This window comes from Crocuta crocuta, unplaced genomic scaffold (assembly GCF_008692635.1).
Source record: "Crocuta crocuta isolate KB4526 unplaced genomic scaffold, BGI_CrCroc_1.0 scaffold20, whole genome shotgun sequence".
Lineage (NCBI taxonomy): Eukaryota > Metazoa > Chordata > Mammalia > Carnivora > Hyaenidae > Crocuta > Crocuta crocuta.
In genome coordinates this window covers 8,647,343-8,671,257 of record NW_027527932.1, presented here as the reverse complement: position 1 = coordinate 8,671,257, position 23,915 = coordinate 8,647,343, and positions in this window count along the sequence as shown.

Sequence of the window (23,915 nt, the reverse complement as noted above, 5' to 3'; positions counted from 1 at the left end):
CCAGATTGGATCTCATTCTATTATCTCTACCCGTATTACCATTTCTCCCACCATATTATTTCTGGGCAGTGACTGCAATGTTGGGTAGTACCTTTCCTTTTACTGTCTTATATTGCATTGGCCATGATAGCTTTTCCTTTCTCACCATTCATAAACCACAGCCCTGTTAGAGTCCCTGAATTTTAGGATAACGGTCTCTCCGCTGAGATATTATATGTATTTTGTGTTATTTGCTTGGACTGGTTGTTGCTGTGTCTTGATGATTGAAGGGAAGGACTGACAGAAAACAAAACAATCTTCTTTATAGGGGAGGGGTGTGCTGATTTGGGCTCTTCCATTACCAGAGACAAAGTTGGCCATTCACACATCCATCACCTACGCCTTTGTTTATTGGGTGACGATGCTTTGATTGTGGCTTGCAGTTAGTGGAAAGACTACTTCAAACTGTCGTTTATGAATTCTCACAGGAATGTGACCGTTCAATTTAAGGGTTCTATGAACATCTGACAAAGCATATCTGTTGGTCAGAGTTCATTTACTTTGGACGATTAAAATGAAATCTCCTTTCTCGTAAGCCAAGGGTGAAATAGCTGGTGTTAGCTCTTTAATATGTGAACTAATAGCTTTCCTGACAGGCAAGCAAGAGTCTGATTTTCTCCTATTGTTCCTCCTCAGAAGAAAATAATTAAAATTATAATCACGAACATACAGAGTTATACCACAAACTCAAAAAACTAAACAAATGAAAAATTTTGTTACAATAAAGTTTTTATTAGCATAAATTCTTTAATAGTGAGATAGCAAAGAAACTTGACAACATGCCACTTATTTTCCCTTTAGTAATAAATTAACATACTTACAAAATAGAAAAGTTTCCTTAATGGATTCTAAATGCTTTTTGACTTTTTATCTTATTTTTGATTTCCGTAATACAACTTTTGACATTTTTTAGTAAACATTATATTTTGGAACAATTTTAAGTTTACAATAGATGTGCACAGAAAGTAGAGAGACTTCCCATAAGATCCCTCCAAACACACACCACGTCCCCTATTATTAACATGTGGCGATGACGTCGTACGCTTGTTATAATTGATGAACCGCTATCAATACGTTATTATTAAATGAGGTTTACAGTTTACATTAGGGGCCACTCTATGCTACATACTCCATGGGCTTTGACAAATGCATGTATCCACCATGACAGGATCATACAGAGTAGTTCTATTGCCTTAAAATTCTCCTGCTTCTCCTGGATTCCATGTATTTATCATCCCCACCATAGCTACACACTCACCGTGAAGCCCTAGCAACCACTTACCTTTCTACTATTGCTCTAGTTTTTCCTACTTTCGATGTCATGTAGTTGAAACCATCCAGCAGGGAGCCTTTTCAGATCGGAGTTTTTTACATAGCAATATGCCTTTAAGCTTCCTCTGTGCTTTTTCGTGCCTTGAGAGCTCATTTCTTTTTATCACCAAATAACGTTCCGTTGTCTGGAGGTACCACAGTTTGTTTATTCAGAACAACATTGTTATTATGAAAGAGTTGTAAAATAGTAGTTCAGTGTATGATACATAGATTAGTACACTAATTTTATTTCTGCAGTGTGGCACGTTGTGCTAATCTTTTTATAGCCTTTATGGACTCACGTGCTTCTTTGTGAAGAGAAGTCTTTTCCAGGAGCTCCGTCTTTATCATCGCTGGGAATCACCCAACTTGGTCTCCCTTTCCTTTGGTTTCTTCACCAGAGCAAGCCCTTGTGATGAGTCGAGCTTTCCCCTCTGGGTTTCCCCTAATTTTCTCCTCCACTTCAATGTGACCCTGTGGATGATTCTACATCCCACCTGTATTGTTTTCACTGGTATATTAAATACCTAAACTAATCGTTTCATTTCAATTCACAACTTAGCTGATAATTCACAGCATTTGCCCTGTTGAGAAACTTTTCCCTCGAGACCCCCTTCTGGCCTGGTTTTCTCTATCTTCTAGGGACCTTTCTCAGCTTCTGTTGAATTCACTCCACTTCTTCTGCCTGCCTTCCTCGATAGTGATGATCTCTGAAATCCACCACCAGCCACCTCCTCATTCTTGCAGCCTCAATCAAGTATATGCGGAGGCTGAAAAGTTTCAACCCAATATGATAAACTGGCATCCAAGCCACTGCACAAGACACAGGATCATAAAGCAAAATAAGACACAGTTAAGATCTCTTGGCTTTTTTGGACAAGTAGTAGATAAGAGAAGTAGCCATTTTTAAGCAATCAGTTGTTTCTCTACTCCCAGGAACGTGATTATGGCTATTCCCAGCTCTGCTGAACCTCTGATATCCTCTTGACTGAAATATCTTGCACAATGATGGCTTTTCCTTGGGGTCTTCTGAAGTGTTGAAATCTTCACCTTCCCCCTCTCCCTTTTTTTTTTTCTGAATGCCTGCATCTCTCTGGTCTGCTACATTTCAATGACAAAATACTAACATCCTTATCTCCAGATTCACTTCCCCAGCCAAGGACCCACCCTTCTTTATGCTGCTCCTTCCTCGCCCCCCAGCACCCCCCTATACGGCACCCCCTTTGCCATCACAGTCCCCTCCAAAACAAGCCTCCTGGTTGTCACTTATGGAATCTTGGTTGGTGTCTAACTTCCCATTCTGGAAGAAATCCACAAAATCACGAGCAAACCGATTTCCCCTAGGAATGATTAGTTTTGCCTATAATCAAGCAATGCTGAACTTGAACATAGCATTTTGTTCTGACTTCACGTTTTGAAAATTTTATTAAAATCCCATTTGGTAACTACAGGCCCGATCCCTTTCTGACTCACCAGTAACAGACATGCAAACGGAGACACGTGCATGTTTTATCTTTTGAAATTACACATGTTAAAGCAAAGAAGGAGCCTATTCAGGAACCATGAACACAGGAATAGGCAATGTCCCGTTGAGGCTGGAGTCCGCACGGTCCCAGTAAGCAGCCTCTCATCTTGTTTCTTTCCTTGTCCTTCTGCTGCCTTGACACCCCACACCCCAAGAAAACCACTTTCCCATTCTCCTTACCATGTCAAAACTCCAAGGGTACAGGTCTTGACAGTTAGCCGCCTGACACCCCATGTCTCAGCCTCAGAAATATCATTCCGAATTTGTCACAGTGACATTCTGGGACATCTCACTGGCCATCAAGCCCTTGTCTCTGCATTTTGGTCGTGTCCCCTTTCCCTATTAAATCCACTTCACTTAATCCGTCCATCTGAGCATGTAGTGGGCGCCCACGTACAAAAATAAATGGGGCCGGGGGAAGACTGTATGAGAGTCTGTCACTTATTTGTGCAAAGTACCTAAACTATGCTGGTGGCATTTTCCTTTGCGGCTTAGGTACAATTCTCTTATATTCGGTCGTAGAGTCACAGTATCTGCAGACGTCGGCTGCAAGTCCTCCCGATATTTATTACCTGTCTGCAATCCCTTAGGCTGAAATCGTTCTGCCCTGTTGCCAAACTGATGACAGTTCTTCACAATCAGTTCCAAGCTAGTACTGAGTTGAGTGTAAGAGACCCAAGTTTCTTACAGAGGTTTGGCTATGGCACAAAGATTTTACTTTTTGGTTGTTTGCCAAATATTTCCCATAAAAATTATTTTCTTTCTTGTCTTTACCTGTCTGTTCCCTGAGGTCAAACGTCTAAAAATATATTGAGAGGTGCCCAGCTTAAAGAGATACACTGTTGGAACGTAACAACACATCTGCATAATTTCAGCCGTGAAAACATCAGCTCTAAGGGAAGTGAGCAGCTGAATACTTGCAGGGCGGTTGAGTCTCAGTTTAGGTGGGTGGGCAGTGTTAAGAGCCATTTACAGAACATGGTAGATGTAAGGACATATGTAAAAAAAAAAACAAAACACCCTTAAACATAAAATAGCTGTCATTTTATTAGATTAAAACACTCAATCTGGGGGCGCCTGGGTGGCTCAGTCAGTTAAGCATCCGACTTCGGCTCAGGTCATGATCTCATGGTTCGTGAGCTCAGAGGCTGGAGCCTGCTTCAGATTCTGTGTTTCCCTCTCTCTGCCCCTCCCCCTGCTCATGCTCTGTCTGTCTGTCTGTCTCTCTTTTTCTCTCTCTCAAAAATAAATATTTAAAAAAAATAAAAACCCTCAATCTAGACAAAAAGGCATTTAACATTGAGCTGTCTACATTCAAAGTTACCATGAGCAGACTCATTATGCCTTTGAAAATGTTGATTGTCAAGAAACATCATTATCTTAGCAAATCTGTGTGTGCATATTGGAGCATTACTGTATTAGCATTCACTTAATTGAAAGCAATCTCATCATTATTCATTGATACATACTCTTAAATGAGGGCAATTATTTTCCCAGCACGGGATCATTACGGGGGATGTATAAATTATATTATCTTTCCGTTAGGTTTAGGGCGATTGCGTCGGAAGGAAACTGAGGTGAAGCTGCTTCTCGGTGTACGGTGTGGGATCAGAGGCATCAGGAGTCTTAAAAGTGAGTCTTTCTCTGGCTGGTTTCTAGAGAAGATGAACTGTGCCATGTGTTCGCAGAATTATGGAACCCTTGCCCTGCCGGGACTTGCTGGCATTTGCCATTACCTGGGTGGGTTGTTTGTTTTGGCTATTTGTCTTACTGAGGTATATACTTGATACCCAATATTGTAATAGTTTCAGGTGTAAAGCATAAGTGGTAATCACCACAATAAGTGTAGTTACTATCAGTCACCACACAAAGTTACAAAACCTTTTTGCTTGTTGTAAGAACTTTTTAGGATGTACTGTATTAGTAACTTTCAAATTGTAACCCAGTATCATTGATGGTAGTCACCATACTGTGCACACATTCTTCTTTATTGTATAACTGGAACTTTGTACTCTTTTTACCCCTTTTACCCATGCTCCCAAATTCTTCCCCTCCAATAACTACCAATCTGTGCTGTGTATCTATGAGTTTAGTTTTGTCCGTTCATTTGTTTTGTTTTTTAGATTCCACAAAGACATGAAAGCATATGGTGTTTGTCTTTCTCTGTGTGACTTATTTCACTTAGCATACTGTCCTCTAGGTCCATCTGCGTTGTGGCTCATGGCAAGATTTCATCATTTGTCATGGCTGAGTTGTATGCATTATATCTTTATACATTCATCTTCTTATTCATTTACCCACTGATGGATCCTTAGGTTGTTTCCATGTCTTGGCTATTAAAATAATGCTGCAGTAAACATGGGGGTGCAGATATCTTTTTGAATTAGTGTTTTTGTTTTCTTTTTTCCGTTTTGAATGTTTATTTATTTTTGAGAGACAGAGACAGAGCATGGGTGAGGGAAGAGCAGAGAGAGAGGGAGACACAGAATCTGAAGCAGGTTCCAGGCTCTGAGCTGTGAGCACAGAGCCCGATGTGGGGCTTGAACTCATGAACAGTGAGATCATGGCCTGAGCCGAAGCCGGACGCTTAACGACTGACCTACCCAGGCGCCCCGTCTTTTTGTTTTCTTAAGATAAATACCTAGAAGTGGAATGGTTGACTCCTGTGGGAGTTCTGCTTTCCATTTTTTGGAGGAAACTCCATACTGTTTTCCACAGTGTAATCCCACCAATAGTTTCCTTTTTTCCATATCTTAACCAACCTTGTTCTTTCTTGTCTTTTAAAGCCATTCTAACAGCTGTGAAGTAGTATCTCAGTGATTTTAATTTACATTTCCCTGATGATTGGTGATGTTGAGCATCTTGTCATGTGCCTATTAGCCATAAGTATGTCTTCCTTGAATAAATGTCTATTGAAATCCTCTGCCCGCTTTTAAATTGGATTTTGTTGTTGTTGTTGCTGTTATGGAGTCGTAGGAGTTCTTTATAAATTTTGGATACCAAACCCTTATCAGATATATGATTTGCAAACCTTCAGTAGGTTGGTTTTTCATTGTGTTGATTGGTCCCTTTGCTGTGCAGAAGCTTTATTGTTTGATCTAGTCACACTCGTTTACTTTTTGCTTTTGTTGCCATCATTATCTGGTTTCTGTAAGCTTTTTAGAGTGACATCAAGGCTTTGATACTTTTTAGGCCTGAATATTAGAATTCATTGTATATGAGTTTCAACCTCCTTAGAGCAGCTTCTGGAAAGAGAATAAATACAATTTCTGTCAAGCACTCTGAAGTACCACTCGAACCTCATTTAGTTCTTACTGGCTTGGTACACAGCCCTCAATGAAGCTATTTAAAAGAAAGATAACACTTCAGCAGCAAAACTTTCTTTTTTCTTAACTTAAGAGAAAATTAAGAATGTCTGGAAATTAGATTTACCAGAGGAAATATATTCTGAACCCTGACTTTCCATCCCACTGAAAAACTGTGGGTAGAGCTTAATAAGCCCAGTCTGTCAGTCACCATCTGCACCCCAGTGGAGAGAGAGCTCCCACTAAATGAAATAAAAAACTAATTTATTCAAATTTCCTGTTGTGTTCTGAAATTGCTTTCTATTGCTTCTGTAGAGCTTCATAGTCCACTAAGAAAGGATATAAATTTTTTGTTAGGAATCCAGTTTAGCAATATCCACAGGAATGTTCCAGCGTTTCTTCCCATTCTTTCCTAAAACATCCTCTTCATATATTGCGTAAGTAATGACCTTGAGAAACCATTTTTATCCTATGAAAAGAGGATATATGAACATCTCCAGGCAGTGACAAAGTAAAAATAAATCAAAAGCTCATGTTTTTTCACACTATACCATGGTAATTGAAAATAAACACCACAGTACACATTTCCCTTCTCCATTTCCTTAAATATACCAGCCTTGACCTCTAGTAGCTTAGGATCTGAAATAATATAGAAATTAGAGAATTTTCTCTAAAAAACAATGCATGAGAGAAGACCATATCACACTTTCAGAAGAAACTCTAGAGTTTTACTGTAATCCCTTCCACACTTTGCTTTCTCTATGACGTGTTTTGGTTACTGATGTTTTCTCTTTACCATTGACCTCTCCATTTACTAACAAACACATTGATAAAAGAGACAAAGAGTCATGTTTAATAGTATCTGACATGGCCTTTTGAGCAGACAAGCTAGTTTTTCTAAACTCCCTTAGAAGAGGTCTAAGAACTGTTTTCTGCTAATTGAAACAATATTTATCACTGACTTTTGAGAAGCTTTGGAGGAACCCAGCTCACAGAAATCAGTTCCTTAATCTCGCTAGGAACCTTCCGCCCTCCAGTATTTTTTTCTTGGAAGACTGTGAGCCCATTGGGAGAGACCAATATTATTATAATTTTAAAGTGGGAAGATTTCCACAAATATCCATAACTATACAGATGAACGGCAAGCAGTTAAAAAAAAAAAAGTGGTCAAACAAAATAGGCTACAATCTTATCCTAGAGATGACCACGCTTTCTTCAAAGCACAAACCTTCCTAAAAGTCCCCGACAGGGAGACAGGGAGCCTTTAAGCTAGGATGCGCAGTGGTTTTCCTGCCTCTTGCTGAACTTGGCCCTCTGCCCTGTCTGGCTCTGGATCAGGAAACTGCCCAGGACTTGTGGTTAGGATGGGAGAGACTAAAGCCAAAATGAAAAGTGAAGATGCAAGTTGAAGAAAGAAAGAAAGAAGAAAGAAAGAAAGAAAGAAAGAAAGAAAGGAAGGAAGGAAGGAAGGAAGGAAGGAAGGAAGGAAGGAGGGAAGGAGGGAGGGAGGGAGGGAAGGAAGGAAGGAGGGAGGGAAGAAAGAAAGAAAGAAAGAAAGAAAGAAAGAAAGAAAGAGAGAAAGAAGAGAGAAAGAAAGAGAGAAAGAAAGAGAGAAAGAAAGAAAGAAGATGCAGGCAAAAATGTATTTTCACAGTTAAGGAAGCCAGGGTTTACAGGGGAGTGGTGGCATATCCATGATTACACAAGTCCTTGCTTGGATATTTAAGGAGTAGGAGAATTTCTGACATGTATTATAGAGGGTAGCAACTGTAATTTCTTTGTGGAATCTGAGACAAGATTTTTAACCAGTGGGCAATTTCTCTACCCATCAGTGTGGGGGAGGGAACGTTAATGAGCAACTGTTTCTAACATATATTCTCCCACTTATGTATTCCTTAGTTAGTCTTTAGCTCTGTACAGCAAGAAGGATGCAATGATAAGAAAGACATAAGAGGGGTGCCTGAGTGGCTCAGTCGGTTAAGCGTCCGACTTCGGCTCAGGTCATGATCTCGCAGTTCGTGGGTTCGAGCCCCGCGTCGGGCTCTGTGCTGACAGCTCAGGGCCTGGAGCCTGCTTCAGATTCTGTGTCTCCCTCTCTCTCTGCCCCTTCCCTGCTCACACTGTCTCGCTCTCTCTCAGAAATAAATAAAACATTAAAAAATTAAAAAAAAAAGAAAGACATAAGAGAACAGGAATGGAGAAACATTATAAAACCTTTTATCCATGTTTTCAGTCCAGATTTATTGAACATTTAGTACATGTCCATCTCTGATGTAGGCACTGGAAATGAAATCCTGGACAGACAAACAAGACTCTCAATTCTTTTAGATCATATTTTCTCTTATGGGGAGACAGAAATAAGCAAATAAGTGGAACAACGTGAGAGCATCGCCCATGGAGGTAGTCCTAGATGGATACTAGAGGTACGTGAATTGCAGACAAAAGGAAATTCATGATTCTTTGTATTAGGAACCTGTGCTTCCTTAGGGAGGTGACATTTGAGGTGAGACCTAATGATTAGAAGGAAGCATCCATGCAAGGACGCAGTGATGGAGCATGGCATGTAGAGAGAATGTAGTAGAGTCATAGGCAGGAGAAACCTTGACATCTTTAAGCAGCAGAGGAGAAGCCAGGAGGCTGGCACTTACGAGTAACACCGGCCCCAGGTGCAGTCTCCATCTCCTTGCACACATCCATATAGTTACCACCAGCTACCTTTTTATATCTAAATCAACAAACCGAACTTTGTGAAAGAAAATGAGATTATATTTATTCACAGTAAACCCTTAATCTCCTGTCCCATGGCCATGGCCCTGGTCCATATCTCCTGGTCCCAACCTAAGCTCCCTGCGATGGTTTCCTATATACATGCTTTTCCTCAGTGCAATCGTCTTGAAATTCCAGATTAAATTCTCAGCCTTTTACTACTCAAAAGTGTGTCATACTTTACAGCAACCTAATCCAAAAGCCTGATTCTACCATTGAAGCTCTTACTCAAAGAGACCTCCAATATCAATCTCATTCTTTTTTTTTTCCCCCAAAGTGTGTTTATTTATTTTGAAAGAGAGTGTGTGAGAAGGGGAGGGGCAGAGAGTGAGAATCCCAAGCAGGCTCCATACTGCCAGGACAGAGCTTGATGTGGAGTTGAACCACGAACCGTGAGATCATGACATAAGCTGAAACCAAGAGTCAGACGCTTAACCAACTGAGCCACCCAGGTGCCCTGTGACATCGACCGCATTCCTGACTGGCATCTCCTGGTCTTCTACTAGGTGGTGATTTGCTCTCTTTGTACACACCACATTTTCCATTTCTGTCATTTAGATCGTGTCATTCCCCCCTACTCAGAATACCCTGGTCTCTCATTTCTGTATCAAAACACTTCCCAGTGTTAAACTTTCACTTAAATTCCACCTCCTTCATAACTGACCTTCCAGGGCTGCCTCGGTGGTTCAGCCAGTTAAGTGGCCAACTTCGGCTCTGGTCATGATCTCATGGTTCATGAGTTTGAGCCCTGTGTCAGGCTCTGAGTCTGCGTTGGATTCTCTGTCTCCCTCTCCATTTTTCCCTCCCCTGCTCGCACTCTGTCTCTGTCTCTCTCTCAAAAATAAATAAACATTAAAAAATTTTTTTACTTAAAAGAAAAATGACTCTGCAATCACTTCAGTGACATGGAAATCTGGCTGTGCCATTGAAGAATGTCTTCTCCTTATTTTTTATTTTTAAAATTCTTCTACAATTGAATTTTGGGATTTCATTTTAGAAATCTTTACAATTCTGCTAAAATGGAACCCTGGAATCTGTTTGAAAAAATCTCCTATTATGTGCCAATGCCTGTTGATATGAAGTGAATAGACCTTCTGTCAGTTTATTTATTATGAGCTTATGGTCTGAAATAAACATCTTTTTTTTTGTGACTGCCATGGTGCTTTTCTACGTTGGATTTTATATTCGACAGTACATCAGACTCGACAGGCTTATGTTGCTGATTTAAACCTGCCACATCTGTTGGCGATGGAGGCCATTCAAAAGCTACTACTGCTGAAAAGAACAAGAGATTATCATCATCTCCTTTCAGGACTAAATGTTTTCCAAAAATAATTGAAGGTATTTTCTTAAAGTTGGTTGTGAGATTGGAAACTGGTATGGATTATATTGTTCTCAAATCATCGTGGGTTATACTTCTTGCACAAAGATGGGGAAGAGAAAGCATTATTGCATATGGAGAAAACAACTAACTTTTGACACTTAATTTCTCTCTTCCTGAAAAATGGTCACTCCTCTGTTTCTAAATCACACTAGACAAAATGATAAGCAACTGCCTGGAACAAATACATCCTGGGTTTTCCATCATCACAGTCCATGAAAAACTAATAAAAATAAAAAAGAGCACGGAAGCAAACTATAAAGAGTTATACCTGTGGCCCAACATCTTGGTTTCTTGTTATGTTCATCCTGAGTACTTTATGGCCTAATGCCCATGGTCGTAAAGGCTCTGATATGGTGGTCAGTTAGCGCAGCCAGCCCAGTACTTGATTAAAAAAAGAAAGAAAGAAAGAAATGGATTCTGAGTCTGTGAGAGTAAACGGACATTGCCCCATTCTATGGTCACCAGAGTCATAGTAGGAGCAGTCATTAACCTTGGTCTTGTGGGGAGTTCAGTGCAAAACCATCCCCAATAGCATCTGAATAAGACAGTCAAGAGTGCCTACAGTACAATGGAAAGTCATCTGCTCATGAACTTGTAAAAAGCTAGCATACAATTCCCAGGACTCTCTCTACTCCTCGGTCCTCTCTTGGTTCCTCTTCCATCCTTATTGCCAGAATTCTCTTCTATTCCTTGACTACTAGCACTTCATTTTCAGTGCTTTACCTTGGCCTTGCCATCACTGCAAGCTCTAAGTTTTGTTTTTATTTTTAAATGTCCCCTCGTTTACTCAAAACATGCCATTTATTCATTTAAGAGGAACAAAGGCTTCACACCTTGAGCTGTGATGCTAACCCAATAAACCAACTAGAAGTGAGGTGAAGAACTTAGATTACTTTTCAGACAACATTCTGAACAGAGAAGGTTACGCTCTAAAGAGTAGAATAGGAATTTTGGGGCCAGGGCCTCTATAAGAGGTACATTTTACAAAGATTTTAGAATGTTTTTTTAGATTGAACTTCCTTGAAATTATACCATGTAGGCAGGTATCTGTTCTGCTAAACCATAAAGTCCATCCTGAAGGGCGCATTTCCATCATTTTAGGCAAAATGTATTCGATATGATTTTTGACAAGTTGCAGGGTTAAGCTCAACCCAATGATCTGAACTTGAACATGTTAGTTGTAAGATCTAACAATAGTTTGAAAAAGCAAATTGCACAAAACGGAAAGACTAGAACAAGGTTAGCGATTACTGGGAAAGGTAGGGAAAGGATAGGGCAGGAGGGCTTTATTTGACCAAAAGAAGTTTAAGAAAGTTTCCCTGGATGCATGGAATTTTAACCTTAGTTATCCTAAGCTAGATGTGTTAATAAATATTACACAGAATTTTTTTCTGTTGTTTCAAGTTAAAATGATCTTACCTTTGGAATTATAAATTACGTGGGGTCATGAATGAACAGTTAGGTATAAAAATAAGCAGAGGCTTATTAGAAAGGATCTTGAACTTATAAAAGACATGATTGTCTTGGATCATTTGCTCTGGGGGAAGCCAGCTGCGAAGGCAAAAGTCATTCCGCAGTCATTGGAGAAGACCAGGAGGTGAGGAAGAGACCTCCCCCACATAGCCACCACCAACTTGCCGGAAATGTGGATTGAGCCATCTTGGAACTGAATCTTCTGACTCTAGTCAAGCCATCGGATGACGGCAGTGGTGTGACATCTTGAAAGCAAACTTAGGAGTGAGCTTGAGCCAGAATCCCCCAACCAAGCTACTCCTGAATTCCTGGTCCAGGGACATGGTAAGAAAATTCATGCTCATTGTTGTCTTAAACAAGTAGGTTTTTGAGGGCATTTGTATGGATGAGAAGAAGGTTTCAGAAGCACGACTGTGGAAAGGAAAGAAGAGGCAGGGAGGAGACTGGCCAAAGAAAGGTTTACATTTCAGGAAAGGTATTTGTACAGAGTTGTCAGACATATGACTGCAAATACGTCGTTATCAGGAGATCACTGTGGACTTCTCACAATTTACCTGAAATTTTTTTTAACCAAAAACCAAACTGCATGGGTTGAGAAATAAATAGATGATGACAAAGAGGAAGCAGATGTCTTTATTTTATTTCTTTAAATACAAGTTACCTGTTTTTCAAGTGCTAGTTACCTTACCACATTTATCATCAGTGGGATCCCATGGAAGACGGAGTAGCAATTTGAGATACCTTATTGTTGGGGGGAAATTACAGGTTACCAATCATTCCAAGATGCCAGGAGGAACACACTTCCCTGTGAGGCAGTGCACATTCTTGCCTGTGAGGCAGAGGAGTCTAAATGGAGATTAGCTATTTCCCAGGGATTTTAGGAGGGATCTTGCCTTTGGTGGCAGATTATTATCCCCAAAGTCCTTCTGATTTCTAAACCACGTGTTGCAGATTAAAAAAAAAAAAGTCTCAGAATAAGTACACAGTAGATAGTTGTCAAATGACTCAAGCTGTCAAAATTGAACTACCTTGCCCTTGAAATACATAGTGATTTTTTTGGGTTCTATCCAAAGCTTTTGTGCTTAGTTTTAATGCAATGTCACTCTAGCGAGCAGAATTATATATTTTTTAAATTTTTTTTTAACGTTTTATTTATTTCTGAGAGACAGAGACAGCGTGAGTCGGGGAAGGTCAGAGCGAGATGGAGACACAGAATCTGAAACAGGCTCCAGGCTCTGAGCTAGCTGTCAGCACAGAGCCCAACACGGGACTCGAACCCACCAACTGTGAGATCATGACCTGAGCTGAAGTCGCCTGCCCTACCGACTGAGCCACCCAGGTGCCCCAAGCAGAATTCTATTTTGATGTATAACTTTCAGCAAGTATTTTTAATGTTGACTTAGTGAAGTAAGCAGTTTGGCATCCATTGATATAAATGTGCCCATTAGAAAAAATGAATTTTTACAGCCTTCTGTATCATATGGAAGACAAAAAGGGCTAGTATCCCATGCAAATGTGACTTTATTCTTATAAATCTCTGCAAGGCATATTTTCAGTTCCATGCTCATATGTTAGACAAGAGAAGTTAAAGAATTGAAGGCAGTTTAACAGCTCAACAATTTTTGTTTTGTTTTGTTTTGTTTTGTTTCTCATCACCTTATGCTGACTAGGAGATCTCCAGCTGCATTGTCAAGGAGAAATTTGATAATAAATTTGCACAAAGGATCTGGGATAGATTGATTCATTTAAAGATCAGTAACCATGTTTCCCTCAATGTAGCATCCTCAAAAGGAAAGTTACATAGGTCTGTGGTTGATATTAACAAACGTCTGTTATTTGCTTTCACGATGTTTAAATGCAATTAAAGCACATTTAAGGAAGGGCTTCTCTCAGAGCCCCATAGCCTATGAGGTTCACATCTCTTTTCCCTAGTAAGCACAACATGGATACATACAGGTCTGTTATGGAAGACTTTTCATAGCCTAATGTGATCCATTTCAAGATTGCCTGAAATTACAATGCCCACCATTAGCTTTAAAAGTTCTTAAATACTATTAATGGCCTCCTCTGATAAATTACATTTGGAAATTTATTCACCTTATACCCTAGGGCAACAATCCTCAAACTGAGGTACATTGATCTTTGGAGGTACACAAATATTTTTCAAGGTTTGGGGTGTCTGAGTGGCTCAGTCAGTTAAGTGTCCGATTTTAGCTCAAGTCATGATCTCACAGTTTGTGGGTTTGAGCCCTGCATTGGGGTCTGCGCTGAAGGCTAGCTCAGAGCCGAGCCTGCTTCAGATTCTGTGTCTCCCTCTGTCTCTGCCTCTCCCTGCTCACACTCTGTCTCTCAAAAATAAATAAATGCAAAAAAATGGAAAAACAAAACAACCCAAATACTTTTCAAGGTTTTGTAGGCAAAGAATGAATTTCTGTATCTTTACCTTTTATAGGTACTCTTCCTAAAATGCATCTGCCTTCCGTCAGGTTGGGAAGCTATCCCTTTTTCTACTTTTCTTGTACAGTTCACTCTGGCTCCTTTAGAGAAGAAAGATATACTGTCAGTCTGGATTCAAAATGGTTCATTGTCCCTGGAGCGGAAAATCCTCTGAGATACAAAGGATAGCCCTCAGCCACACCATTAACCTTTAATTAAGTGCTGTAATTCTAATGATATCGTTTCCCTAATGTACATATTTCTGATACAAGGAAAGCTTGACTTTAAAAGAGAGCTATTTTCCTCCTTCTTGGAATGTTCCGCTTTCAGTTACTGTACGTTACTGAATGAGGGATGAGAGTAAAAGCACTGCTATTTAACAATATCTGTTTCCTAAAGACTTCATTGCTCCCAGGGAGAGGCTGTGAGGACCAAGCAAAGAGAATGTCAGGAAGCAGTACTGGAGGCAGTACTGAAATGTAGTCCTGAGGGTCAGTACTGACGAGTCATATTGAGAGGTAGTACTGAGGAGCAATACCAGAGAGCAGTCCTGAAGGATAGTAGTAGTAGTAAGGGGAAGTTCTGAGGGCTAGTACCCAGAGGCAGTACCAATGAGCAAGGCTCTGTGCTTCCGCTACTTTGTATCCACTTACCATCTGTTTAACTTAGACTTCAGATTTGGAAGTGGTTTAGTTGTCGTAAGAACGCATTTAACACATTTATCCAAACTGAAATGAGTCAGGCTTTCAGACACAAAGTAAGTAAGTATGAGTCCTCTGACTTGTCTGACGAGTCCGATTTTTTCGTTGGATGGAGGATTTCTTTTTCACTGAATAAATTTGGATCACCAAGGTTTCAGTGAAAATGTCTTCAAAGCAAATAAACATACTTTGTATGTTAAAAAATGTGAATCAGGATTAGTACATTTTCTAACTCTTTCTGAATAAAAGAAAAGTCAGTTTAAAGAGGTACTTGGAAGTCAAAGGGACCTTTTTGGTTTAGGTCCTAGAGGCTGAGAAGTGAACTGCTAATGACTGGTGACAAATCCTCTTTGTGTGAAGTATTTTTCATACACTTGTTTTCAATAAGTAAAAGGCGAAACTAACGGAGTCACTAGGACTTAATTGCCTCACCAACTGACAGAGGTATTAAAATAGTTGTTGATCACAACAGAACTTTTTGGGCGTATAATCCAGGAGTTTAAAAATTCGGTAAGATTCCGGGGCGCCTGGGTGGCTTAGTCGGTTAAGCGTCCGACTTTCGCTTAGGTCATGATCTTGCGGTTCGTGGGTTCGAGCCCCGCGTCGGGCTCTGTGCTGACTGTCAGCTCAGAGCCTGGAGCCTGTTTCAGTCTGTGACTCCCTCTCTCTCTGACCCTCTCCTGCTCACGCTGTCTCTCTCTCTCTCTCCTAGAAATAAATAAAACATTACAAAAAAAATTAAAAAAAAATTCGGTAAGATTCCTAAAATAAGTTTCTATGTATTTTTCCAATTATTTATACACATCACCAGGATATTTTGGTATCAATGAATACTTTTTTTTTGAGGTACTAGAATTGATGCAGAAGCCTGCCTCACTATACCAATAAATAATTTTCATCCACAAATATGTGAACTAATTTTTAAAAACAACAACTACTACTAGTATTTACTACTACTACCATGACCATTAATAATAACAATAATAATAATAGTAATAATAAGGGCCTCAGCTGGTTAGGCTTCCAACTCTTGATCTCAGCTCAGGTCTTGATCTCAGGGTGGTGGTTTCAAGTCCCATGTTGGGCTACATACATGCTGGGCGTGAAGCCTACTTAAAAAAATGGTAATAATGATAAAGTAATGGTAATATAAATCGATACAAGATAAATCTAATTTGTCATGGCTGTGGTCACAGAAAAATAAGAAAATTAATTTATGTAAGTGTATCTTTATTTTTTATTATAATTTTTTTATGTTTTTATTATTTATTTTTGAGAGACACAGAGAGAGAGAGAGAGCAAGCAGGGGAGGGACAGGGGGAGAGGGAGACACAGAATCTGAAGCAGGTCCAGGCTCACAGCTGTCAGCACAGAGCCCGACGTGGGGCTTGAACCCACAAACCGTGAGATCATGACCTGAGCTGAGGTTGGAAGCTTAACCTCCTGAGCCACCCAGGCACCCCTATGTAAGTATATTTTTAAAAGAGAAGACATGGTGACCAATAGAAGAATTTCCTGCGCACAAATATATTACATGAGGATACAGTTCCTGTGGAATGTGGAGAATGATAATATAACTTCAAAGAGAAAAAGTAACAATGTGAAATTTTCATCTGTTGAAAACCTTTTTCAAATATGTTTTAAGTGGATGATGGTTGGTATTAATTACTATGGTCATTAAATTCCATAAATGCATTTAAGTGGTGATCTGAACATTTCATTTGAAGTCATCAATATTTATAATAGTGAAGAAATTGTACCTCATAACTGCTTAACTTATGAGGAACTTTTCAGTGTTCCCTAAAAGGATACAATGGTGTATTATTTTCCACGTTTCTTTCAGAAAGCACACAATAAATCATTTTGAAGATCATTGACTTAGAATACAGGCTCACGCTTCCTTGTCTTGGGATCAAATGTTTTGAAGGATGTTGGGGCAATAGCTAGCTGTATTCACGCAGCTGGTGGGAGAGGCACCGTAGAGGGTACTCTGACCGAAACTCAGAGCCCGGGGGTCACGTTCTAGTTTCTGGTTTAATTTACAAGCTGTGTGATGATGGTCAAGTTAGCGAACCTCTTACCCTGCTTCCCACCAATCTGAAGACTGGTGTCCGGCAGGGACAGGAAAAGATTGCGTTAAATAACATAGGTCAAGTCCAGATCATGTTCAGGATACCAGCATTTGCTCATACAGGGTGGGTCATAAAAGGATCTATTAAATGGATCGGCTCAGACTTTCTCTATAAAAAGGTCATTATTTTTGAGCATTAAGCATCACTTGGTTTTAATAGTTTTCATTGTCATGTTTCTTGGAATACAAGATAAAGTTTCTCATTCTGATTCCCATTTATTTTGTGTGTGTGTGTGTGTGTGCAGCATCTTCTCCAAAACAAAAATGCCAAGAAGGGAAAATACATGGAAATCCTGTTTGTTTCTAGTGTAGAGACAATCAACAAACATAAGGGAAGGAAAGCGGGAAAGGTGTTAGAAGATGCTTCTCTATAGCCTGAAATCTGGACATTAAAAAAAAGTCCTCACTTTGGGAGTTATTAAATATATAAATACACAGTTTATTAAATGGATACCCATCAAATTGGAAGAGTGGGAGGAAGTAAAGCAACATAGACAACTGAGAACCTCAAGACCAAGAACAAGGAGTAAGGCCTCTGCTTTAGGCAGCAAAGTGCAGTTCTACTCACTCTCAGATGACAAGTGTATCCTGGTCAGTGAAGTTCAGGTGGAAGACATTTATGGCCACAAGAAGAAGGACTCAGCCTAGGGCCCTCTCCTCCAGGGACTGTGAATCAAGCCACTAACCCATTCATGACAGGGCAAGCCTAGGACAAACAGACTACGATTCTCAGATTGCAGCAGAAGGGTGTGGGACTAGAGTGTTTCCCATCTTCCTCGGGTCGGAGTGAAGAGCCATGGATGGAAAAGACTAAATTGTCAGTCTTCAAGGTCAGGGAGTGAGCCTTGTTTGTTTCTAGAGTTCCAGATCTAACACTGATACAATTTGTTTAGGAAGTGCCTGCTCATTAAATGGTTGTTAAACTGGACTGACCCTCTTGCTAGCGAGAGGAGGAGCTAGAGTAAGCCACATGCACACAACTATGAGAAACACAGGAGAGATGCTGGGAGCGTAACACCAAAGCCCAGAATTCCTGCCTTTTCCAATATTCTTTCCTTGGTAACTATGTAAAAGGAAAGTCAGATTTTGAACAATCAAGATCATACTAGTTTTGATGCCCTCTTAAGGGGGCCATTGAGATTTCCTATTCACTACCCAAGTGTGAATGTCATTTAGTTATTGCCTTGGTTCACTCCAGAGCCAAGTTCAAGCTGGATGACAAAGGGCTTAGAATCAAACAACCCTGGAATAAGTCATAGTCCTGACGCTTAGTCACTGTATGATCTTAGGCTAATCACTTAACTCCTGATTTGTGTTTTCTCACCTGTAAATTAGAGCTAATGATAACTATCTAGGAGGAGTTTTATAACGATTTAAGATACAGAGGAGCACGTAGCCACTTAATGAACAGGAGTCCAGTATCAAATGTCTTCTTTGTTTCTGAGGTCATGCTCAGATGTGTACCCTGTCCCAAAAAAAAGTTTTTGGCCAGATAACTCGAGTCGTGAAAGCACTGAGCATGTAAATTAGATTGATTTCTGTATATGGAACGAGTCTATGAGAACATCAAAGAGTTTAAGCTATGTGCTCACTTCATTAAAAATAATGCAGAAGATGAGCTCATTCATGTACAACAACCTGATAAAAGTTGCTGAAAAAAAATCAATATGATATATTATAATGACATTATTTTATGATCTATTACCAAGTGTCCATTTATGCCAATAAGGCTAGGTTGGGATCCATATTTCAGTGTAACAGATTTAAGTTGTCTCTTAAAGCAGAGGATGATGGTCAAAGGCTGGAGAAAGAACATAACTTTCTGATTTAAAAGAAAAATCAGAAAATAGAGATAAATGGTGAAGGATCTCATAAATACTGGACCTATTCCTGGCTCAGATTGAGAATGTTGAGGGGAATTACCATTTTTCTCGCCAAGACACAAGTGGACAATTCTTCTAACCATCTGGAAAGTCAGTCTTTAAAATGCCCTAAAATTACTCTTGATGGCATTTTATTTTAAGTGCTTTATCAAATATTTGAATTTTCAAGTGAAAGGCAAGGGCTCTATTGAGTTTGGCTCTCACCCTTGGTCTAATAAAAGAGAACAACCACAAAAAACCAAAATTCTTTACTTCATATTTATTTCCTATTTAAAGAAAGGCCACTTTGATCTGTGCAGTTTAAAAAACTTGAATTACTTTTCATTTTGTGGATGAAACAACAAATTCTATGGCTGTTGACGCTAGTTGCTGACCTGACCGTTTTCATCCCAGGAAGCTCTTATGAAGTTGGACCACACCATTGTTTTGTCAATAAAGAAACAAACAAAAGAGCAACAGACAGATAAAACCATCTCTTCGTTCAAAGTTGCCACAAATAGTAAACAGTTATTTGGGGTGGGGTGGGGTTTGGCCTAAAATCTGACCTTAAAATCTGAGGTCAAGATAATGTTGGACACACAGAGAATAAAATAATTGCTGACCAACCCAAATGGCGTAAAGATTAACCCTTTTATCAACATCTGGGTATTCAGAATCGTAGAAACATCTCAGAGCCTCATTCTACTCACCACCCAATGGATGTACCTTTCTCTCATATTTCATACATTTTCTAACATTATGTATTTTAGTCACATTAAAAATGAATTTAACTAAATAATAGTGGATGGTTAAAAATGAAGCATTTCTATTATAAAAGGAATGGGGTGCCTGGGTGGCTCAGTTGTTCAGGTGTCTGACTTTGGCTCAGGTCATGATCTTGTGGCCGTGAGTCTGAGTCTTGCATTGGGCTCTGTGCTGACAGCTCAGAGCCTAGAGCCTGTTCAGATTCTGTGTCTCCTTCTCTGTCTGCCCCTCACCTCCCCCTTCCTTCTCTCTCTCTCCTTCGATTTTTTAAAAATGTTAATGCATTTGGATAATACATGCAAAAGGTAGAGTATGTTTAATTCATAGTGGTTTGGTAAGATACTTACTGAAGTTTATATGATAGTATCATCTAGCAACATTCAGGAGAAGCCACCACACCTTCCATTAGTCCAGCAGAAATGTATAGAAATGTATAGAAATAGTTTTATTTAGGAGGTAAGAGAGTCATTGCCCCTGGAATGCTTCATTCCTGATTCAGAAGGAAAGCTCCTGCAAAATGATTATATAAATGGAGACAGTGCCAAGTCCACATTTATATCTTACTGATCCTTTGATTCAGAAAAAAATATTTAACAGTGTTCTAGAATATTTCCAGAAATCTGGTGGGGCTTGATTATTGAAAAATTCATCTGCTCCTTCAGCACTTAGACATGCTGTTGGATAAAACAGCCTTTAAAACCCTAGCTCATCACCAAGAAAAGGGAGGAGAATCCTCATAAGCCAGAAGGAAGAAGAAAGTAAAAACAACAGCAGCAACAAGAACAGAAAGGGAACTGATCCTCAAGATTTTCCAGCCCTGGTCACTGGACAGGGGTTGGGTTTATTGGTCACGCAAGGACTAAGTGCCAGACCTTGGCCCCAAAGACGTGGGTGTTAGAACTGGCTCTCTACCTGCTCTTAGTAAGAGATACATGGTCTGTGAAAGAGCGAATAGGACCAAGATCTAGCCTGAGGTACAGGGAGAAGAAAAGAATTATTTATAGCCTTTGCCCAGGGTTAAGGTAAACATAGAGAAATCTTGGAATAGGATTTGTTTGTATTTATGGGCTTGTCTTCATTTTACCTGGGATTCCACTTTATTTGATTATTTTTTAAATGTTTACTTCTTTTTGAAAGAGAGAAAGAGACAGAGCACTAGTGGGGGAGGGGCAGCGAGAGTGGGAGACACAGAATCCAAAGCAGGCGCCATGCTCTGAGCTGTCAGCATGCAGGTCTTGAACTCATGAACTGTGAGATCACAAGCTGAGCCAAAGTCAGGCATTTAAACGACTGAGCCACCCAGGTGCCCTGGGATTCCACTTTATCTTTGTGGCCCAAAGATGTCCCAACTGTGAGCACAAATTCTTCCAGGTCGGTAATATTCCAGGGATCTCTATCAGAAACAAATGCAAAATGTTTTTAGAGGAGCACAGTTTCAACCTGTCCTATATAAGATCTCCACAGAGAAAAACTAATTAAGTCTGTTTTCATTTATTGATGAATAATTTGACTTCATGGATGCCCATTGTGGTCAATTTTTATTAAGTTCCCAGAACACCTGTGGGAATCAATAGGCTACCCTCTAAAACGCTAGTAAGGCAGTAAATTTCAATGAAGGTTAAGGGGCTCCACACTCTTGGATGGATGGTGGAATGAAGAGCATTTCAGAGCTTGAAACATGCAAACACACACACACACACACACACACACACACACCTGATAAGTCCCCTCCTAATGAATAGTCAATTAAATCTTTAAAATGCAAGAGTATGTCATGGAAATTAAATTGGGGAAATTCTGGGCTCACTGATGCCATCTTTCTATGTTCGTTCTATCTTTCTTTCTCTCCTCTCTTCTCTCCTCCTGTCTCCTTCCTTCCTTCTTTTTCCAATGTACACAAGCAGCTTTGAAACTCAGTGGATTTGTTTCTTATTTTCTTACAATAAAAATCTATGGCAACAGCTACAGTGATGGAAAATGTCTGCTATTTCTTCACAGTTTAAACCTTTGATGCTTTTGGAAGTGTGTTTATTTGGAAAGAGGATGATGTAAAAATCTACAGTCACTGGTTAAATCCATGGAAAAGCTAGCTAGCTTTATCCTGGCTCACTGTGTTGAGAGCCATCTTTTTATTTTTTTCTTCTCCTTCCTTCCTTTCTTCTCTTTTCTGTCTTACCTCCATTAGAAACAATTCTAAGGCAGCTAAACAATGAGTTGATGAGGAAATTGCAAATATAAAAATAGAGATAGAAAGACAAAAGGGGCGCCTGGGTGGCTCAGTCAGTTAAGCGGCCGACTTCGGCTCAGGTCATGATCTCACAGTTCATGGGTTCGAGTCCCACGTCGGGCTCTGTGCTGACAGCTCAGAGCCTGGAGCCTATTTCTGATACTGTGTCTCCATCTTTCTCTGACCCTCCCTGCTCACACTGTCTCTCTCTCTCTCAGAAATAAATAAAACATTAAAAATTTTTTTTAAAAGACAAAAAAGAAGCCAAATGTGAGGCTAGTACATAGAATCCCTATATTGAAATTTAGTTGCCCTCCAGGTAGATCACCGTGAACCCTCCTAGTTCCACAGGAAATCAAGCTAAAGACTGTGGATGGAGACAACTTCAAGGCACAACACCAGGCGTGGGTCTGAAGCACCTCCATGCTCTGGAAACCACAACTCAAACCTGACTAGTCCCCTAAGGACATTCTCTCCTATGCCCCCATTAAAGAACTTAGCTCTTCCTCACTCCCCCACCTAACACACCACCAAAATAATCCCGCAGTTAATTTGTAACTACTTTACATTTTATTGAAGATTTTGTGGGAGACTAAGAAAAGTTAAACTGTAACTATAAGCACCACCTAAGGAAATTTCTCTTTAGAATGTGTGTTTACCCCTACAAAAATGTTCTTATGTGTCAGGCACTGAATTTCCAAATCATTTTTAGGGTGGGCTTAAGCTCTGAGAAGAGTATGATGTCTAAAAAATAAATGGTAGTAACTACCAAGTATGTAGCGTGGAGCAACATGAATCTTAGTTGCTTCCTGGTGACTTAAACTTGGCATTGTATGTGCCCTTCTATGGCAATATCTGCTAATGTTCTATTTGCAGTTCATGTCCCGCCAGTCAAAGCCATCAGGTATTTCTTCCAAACCTGCAAAGACATGGTCCTGCGATAGTGCTGTGGCCAATTCAAAGGGGGATTGGGGCCATGAAGGAACTTGCAGTGTGGTCAGGGAGGTGACAGCGTACAAAAGAAATAATTGGGAAACAGCATACAAACATGGCCAATAGAGTGCCAGGCAGGGGTGTACATGTCACATGGTGGCATCTACTCCCTAAGAGCAATTGTCCTGCAGAAGTGTGTGATCATGAGGTTTGCTGGTACCATGGAGATGAGAGTGGACAGATAGGAATGCTCGGTGACTGTGAACTTCCTTCCGTGGGCATTGCAGGTAGACGACCAGAGGTATCCACCCTCTGACTGTTGCCTGAGGCTCACCTACGGATGAGAGACACACAGATTCATGGCAGAGAAAGACATCCTTTTCTTCTTGTGCTTCTACAGCCTAGGGAAGCAGGTGCCTGTCTCATGGCGATTTGTTTCCGTATGCACTATATGCCATTTTCTCGTATTTTAGAGAATTTCAACTCCACAGAGCTTCTGCTGTTTTGAACATTAGGATCGTGCCATATCCTTCACAAAAGATGGTGAAGAGATGGACCCTCACTTGAGATTTGTGCTATGGGGGCAGATGCTTCTCGTATTTTACTAGGGGTCGATTTCTAAGAACAAAAAACCTCCCCTGCATCTCGATAGCTGTGCATGGACTCTGCAGTAGAAACACGCAACACCCACGTTTTAAAAGATTTCTTAGGTCCTCATTAGTGAACAGCTACAAAGGGCCCACTGGTAACACAGCTTTATCCCCTCAGCCTGAAGCCTTTTCTCTTGTGTTCCAATGCATTTAACTCTTTCTAAAAAATGTTTATTTATTTAACATGTGGGGCAGGGCAGGGGTAGAGAGAGAGGGAGAGACAGAGAGAATCCCAAGCGGGCTCCGAGGTCTTGACTCCTGGCTCGATCTCGTGAACCCTGAGATCATGATCTGAGCCGAAATCAAGAGTTGGATGCTTAACTGCATGAGCCTCTCTGGAGCCCCCAATGCATTTAACTCTTTAAAGTCTGTCTCAGATGCTTCCTGCATCCTCAAGCCTTTCCTGA